The sequence below is a fragment of the Protomyctophum bolini genome, assembly GCF_963924005.1.
Source record: "Protomyctophum bolini genome assembly, chromosome: 8".
In the NCBI taxonomy this organism is placed as follows: domain Eukaryota; kingdom Metazoa; phylum Chordata; class Actinopteri; order Myctophiformes; family Myctophidae; genus Protomyctophum; species Protomyctophum bolini.
In genome coordinates this window covers 30,071,220-30,077,769 of record NC_137869.1, presented here as the reverse complement: position 1 = coordinate 30,077,769, position 6,550 = coordinate 30,071,220, and positions in this window count along the sequence as shown.

Genomic DNA, 6,550 nt, shown 5'->3' with positions numbered 1-6,550 from the left:
TTGCCAGCTTGTATCATGAGTTTGATAATAAATCATTGAACTTGATCTGCCTGCCTATGTGGTTCTGCACATAGGCAGGCAGATCAAGTTAAATGATGGGTCCAACACTTGTCTCATATCATGACAGTATTAAGAGCTTAAGAGACTACATAATAACTACATTCAATCCATTGGAACACAGGTTATTTTCTAACATTTCCTGAAAAGTAGGCTAATGGTATTGAGCATACAGGTTTTCTGCCTGAAAGCGATGATACACTACTGTATGAACCAAATATGCTAACAGTAACTATGTTACCTTACCATACGCAAACGTCGCAAAGTGCATTGTTACTGTTGCAGTAGACAAGTGCCACAGAAGATGTGATGGAACCTACCAAGAAATGGCCAACGAGCTGAAAGGGAAACAGTTAAACCTTGTGGCCAAAATCTATGGTGTCAATTAGGTCCCTGTGTGCATGAACACCAGGGGTGTTTGAGCGAGTTGCTGGAGCTGAAGAAAACTGAACAATGACACACACGCGCGCACACACACATACAGTGTGCGCCTATGTTTTGTGGGCGATCACACCTCCTATTGTTTTCCCCCCAGCAGCCGGTAGAGGCGATGCCCCAGTGCCCCCTGTGCGCTCCAGTGCTCTGGCTGAAATGGGCTCCCTGTTCCCGCCTGTCTCCCCTGCCCTCTGTTCCCCCGACTGTCCCCTCGCTCTGGGTTCCACAACCCTCGGTCTCCCCCTGACTGGGCCTGACCTGGAATTAAGGCCAAGCAAGCCACCATGGTCAGGCCACACCATTAAAGGAAGTGTGTGTGTGTGTGTGTGTGTGTGTGTGTGTGTGTGTGTGTGTGTGTGTGTGTGTGTGTGTGTGTGTGTGTGTGTGTGTGTGTGTGTGTGTGTGTGTGTGTGTGCGCGTGTGTGTGTGTGTTCGTGTGTGCCCACACCCTGGCCCTGAAAGAAAGCAGGAGATTATCCCATTCTGTGTGTCCAGTCACCAGTGTTGTATTGACCATGTTGGGCCACCCAGGGAGTGTCCAGCCAGCCGTGAGATGGCCTGATATACATGCTTACTGGCCGTGCCAGATTCCCCCACTCTCACCACGGAGAAAGCCAAACCTCCTGGCCTGGGGACGCTTTCTCACCACACAGGAGATTACAGCAGTGACCACCCTGCCCAATACCCCCCCCCCCCCCAAAACACACACACACACACACATGCACACTCGCGCGCGCGCACACACACACACACACACACACACACACACACACACACACACAAACACACCTGATTATCAACAACATATTGTAAAAACATTGTCACATACTATTTACATGGCCATATACATGTACACATACTCGTATATGCGTGTATCACGTATGTACATATAGGTATACATACAGTCATACACGTACGCACTACGCATTTTGCCTTACCCATGTGTAGGCCTATACAGTAAAACGCACAGTGCTCATTGTCCGTGTCCTGTGAGGCGAGGCAGGGGTCATTGTGATCTGTCCAGGCATCCCTGAAGTGATCTGCTCAGATGGTGGAAAACCTCTTTAATGGTGGGAATGATAGCATAACACCTATAGATGGAGTTACGGATCAGCTCACATACAGTCTGTGTACAGTGTGCGCCTCCGATGGCAACTTACCAAAGGGCGACAGTGTTCTGATGGTTATTGTGAAGACATGTGGAAAGGAATGTAACTTGTGTATGTGAAACATATACTCTCGGGATGTTCTGAGAAAATGTAGCCGTATATAATGTCAAAGTTAATTTATTTGCTGTTGGATCATGTCATGCTTATTTTCAGCGTGATATTCAACTGACACCCCCCTTCCGACACACACACACACACACACACACACACACACACACACACACACACACACACACACACACACACGCGCGCGCACACACACACACACACACACACACACACACACACACACACACACACACACACACACACACACACACACAAACGCTTTGATGAACCAAAATAAATTCATCAAATATTTAGGCATGTTCACAATATGTTTCATGTATTATAGTAATTATACAATCTATACAATGATGAACACAGTCTTTATCTCAACAACTTCAATTCCATTTCAATTCAATGCTTATTGGCATGAGAAAACATATGTTTACATTGCCAAAGCAAGTGTCAAAATATAATACAAACGGTTGAAAATGGGGGAAGTAGATACAGTTGGAGGGGGTACAGCATTGTGTAAACAGAGATGTCACATTGCGTCCTACTTGTTATAAAGGGTATAAAGCATTTTTGAAACAAATAACTTCAATGCCCCTCTTACCATCCAAGGCCATGTGTTGCTTTGCACATTATCAATGTATTGCTTTGTAATGTATCCATGTGTGTACATGTACAGGTCCACTTGGTTACATTGGTACGCTGTCCGAGTTAAATTAACACTGAAGAGAGTTTTACTGAGACTTGACAAAAACAGTTGTAAAAGCAGACAAGCAGTCCATTGTTGACCTATCAGCAAAGCCCAGGGGTCAACTAATTGCTCTTTAATTGGTAAGGGGCTGTCTGGTTGTTTATTTGTAGATAGGAGTCCCTAACATCCCCTGTTGTTACAGCAACAAAGGCCTTTTGCAGAACAACAAAGCCAGTTGTGTCATGCCCATTAGTGTAAAATACTATAGGAAAGACGGTTTATTGGATGTTGTTGTAAATCAAGAATGTAGCAGTAATGTATCCTCGGTTGGAGGGGGTTGGATTTTCATTAAGGATTTCATTGCATTAACTAGTGAAATACATGTCTTGCAATATATGCAATTTTATTTGAACATTAAAGCCTACCGTAATATAAATAATTACAAAACATTTACATCATGCCTTTTCTACACCTGAAGCCCCTTAATCAGTTTCATGGTGAAGTTCTAAACGAGCCTTTTCACATACATTTTACATTATTATTATTATTATTATTATTATTATTATTATTATTATTGCTGCTATCTTGCTATATCTCATTAATGTAAATGTGGGACATTTTTCTTGTTTGGTGTGAATAATGGTTTTTACACCCTGTTAATGATTGGCCAAACTTGCTCACATGAGACTGATTGCTTTGAGCCCAACAGTCAGGACAAAAAGATGAACATGGATATTTAATTAATAAAGCAGGGAAATAGAGAAACAAATTACCCAAATACGTTTTTGCTACAATAACCAGATCCTGTTATTGGCTGTAATGAGTAAAACATGTTTTGCTCAAAATGCACGATCATTAATCACAATACGTTTTTCTTTCCTTTTATATTCTTCCTTTTTTCCTTTTTACAAAGTGTGAATTTGTTATTGTCAAGATTTATTGCAAGTATTTTTTCACAGATTTCACAGAAGTTAAACAAGCAATCTATCATTTAGTTTTATTTAATTTCATCACACCTTCAACTACTGTTGTATTAAACGTTAACACACACTGGATAGTAAACTTTAATACATAAGTGCATTGCATTTCATTTCTATGGTACACTGTCTGTCTGTCTGTCTGTCTGTCTGTCTGTCTGTCTGTCTGTCTGTCTGTCTGTCTGTCTGTCTGTCTGTCTGTCTGTCTGTCTGTCTGTCTGTCTGTCTGTCTGTCTGTCTGTCTGTCTGTCTGTCTGCCTGTCTGTCTGTCTGTCTGCCTGCCTGCCTGCCTGCCTGCCTGCCTGCCTGCCTGCCTGCCTGCCTGCCTGCCTGTCTGTCTGTCTGTCTGTCTGTCTGTGTCTGTCTGTCTATCTATCACCTTGTGTAATTAACACATAACATCCCGTGTATTGTGCAAAAGCATGTGGTGCCTATAGTATAGAAGTACTTATTCTGGTGTCCTCATGAGTTATTCAAATTAAAATGATTGGTTAACCTAATCAATCATTATAATTTGTATACGTACATCAAATAGGCTACTGTGGTTTAAAGGTACAACTAGAGGCCAGTGATACAAAACACACAGATTTAAATGTTATTGCAGAAATCATTCATATGCAATGAGTTGCTGGTTTCAAAATTATGTTATGACGTTTAGACTGATGTTTCTACTTTAGATCGTGCATATTTAGTTGGGTAAACGAACCATCTTGAGTGCTATAGTTGATGATGCTTAACCTCTCTAAATCATTCAGAAATAAAATGATGGTGTAACTGAAAACTTCAAATTGTCTCTCCTTTCTTCTTGTGGTGGAATTCCACAGTGTGTGTGTGTGTGTGTGTGTGTGTGTGTGTTATTATATGCAGGGCGCATATTGCACTGTGGAGAGGTCATCTCCCTGGCGTCCACTGAACTTGGTGTTCAGCCAGCCCCCCCCCCCCCCCCCCCCCCCCCCCTCAGACAGACACCTAATAAAAAGAGCACCTCAGTCCAGAGTTTGCACAGAGGAGCAAGTTTAGGGTACGGGGGGGCTATCAGGCGGGGCTTGCAGGGGGAGTCACGACATGGAAGCATGGTGAGCGTGGGGGGAGTTGGGGGTTTAGGAACTCGGAGCCCAGTTTGTCATGCTAACCACGGCAGTAGTATTGAATGTGGACACAGGGAGCAGAAGGTTCACAGGACCCCGGCCATTCTCATGCAGAGTCTGACAGCCAGGGCCTCTGCCCCACTCGCCACCCCCCCCCCACCCTACCCACAGCCTTATACTTCTATAAGAAGACTTATACATGCATGTTTATAAACGGACCCCGGATTCATTGAAGCGTGCTTATAAGGGCTCACATATAACAGAGGGATACAACAATGTTCTGTAGCCTGTTTAATTCCAAAACTCACCGCATGAAAACAAACCACACTATGAGCTATGTGATTATTATTATTATCATAATATGTATTTATTTTTTACAAAATAGAGAATACAAAGAGCCTGCCCATAGCTGCAAACACGCATGCACAGCTGTCACTCACATGCTTTGTGTCTAGCACTACTACTGTATGTGCAAATGTCCAACTTGCAGGTATACTGTATAGGCCTACCCCTATTCCATGTTCTTTATGGTCAATGTGCAGGTATTTCTTGTTTCACGGGATTACGGACACACAAAATAATTGGACGTTAATTAGAAAAGGTTTTAAAACAGAAGCAGGGCTCTTGAATTAGGCCTAAGCCTTCTTTTGTAGCCTGGATCCAGCCCATAGACCCCTACTGTGCATTCTCAGTGTTTGGTCTGTAAAGAGTCAATTCAACTTTCGAGTTTTAGCAGGAAAGTTCATAGTTGGCAGGAACAAATGCATATACTGTGTGTGTGAGACGTGTGTGTAATATACTGTAGGCCTATATGGCTACTGTAATATACTACATGTATATATTCATTTTCAAAATAATGACTCAACATGCAGTCAGTTTCAGTTTCTGGCAGATGATGTGCCAGCCAGGCCAGTCAGGTCTTTTATTTATGTATTTAAATTTTTATTTTTAGATATTGAGAAATTAATTTAGTCAATATAGTGTGTGTGTGTGTGTGTGTGTGTGTGTGTGTGTGTGTGTGTGTGTGTGTGTGTGTGTGTGTGTGTGTGTGTGTGTGTGTGTGTGTGTGTGTGAAATCTTTCTCTCCCGGGTTAAATTAACACTCATTTCCGGGCTGACTGTAATATTCATTTCAGTTCCAATCTTTCACATACGTGCATATCATATGACATGTTCCCACAAACACACATTTCACATACGTGCATATCATATGACATGTTCCCACAAACACACATTCCATCTAAAATTCTATTTTAGGCTCTGTGTTAAATTGATCCTTCTCCCCATGCAGTCCTGCTAGTCTGTTCCTATAATCTCCTCCCAGTCACCTATCATCTGTTTCACCTGATACCCCACAGACTGGGGAGCTACATCTCATTTACGCTTGGGTTTGTTGAAATGCCAGGCGGTGAAAATGTCACCCATGGTACAACCACATACACCTATACATTTACTCTTACTCTCTCTCTCTCTCTCTCTCTCTCTCTCTCTCTCTCTCTCTCTCTCTCTCTCTCTCTCTCTTTCTTTCTCTCTTTTTTTAATGCTTACACTCTATGCAAATGAATGTTTTACCCCTAGGCTTGAATGAGTGAAGTATGGGGCTATAAGACTGTGTGTGACTGTATGTGTGCGTGCGTGCGAGCGAGCGTGCATGAGTGTGTGTGTGTGTGTGTGTGTGTGTGTGCGTGTGTGTGTGTGTGTGTGTGTGTGTGTGTGTGTGAGTGCGTGCGTGCTTGCAAATGCAGGCATTTGCAGACGTGTACATGCCCAGATTTATGTGCTCAGATTTATGTGCTGTAGTATAGTTTCACAACCAGGGAGTGAGAGAGTTTGTGTGTGTGTGTGTGTGTGTGTGTGTGTGTGTGTGTGTGTGTGTGTGTGACTGTGTGTGTGTGTGTGTGTCTGTGTGTCTGTGTGCGCGCGCACGTGCGTGCGTGCGTGTGTGCCCACACGCCCTCATCTGCGCTTGAAGCTGCTGTTAGGAGCCTGTGTTTGATTGAGTGAAGCCCAGTGCAGCTTGAACACTCCCTCTAATGGAAGAGAGGGGCCCAGCAACTCCGTAATGCACTGACCCCA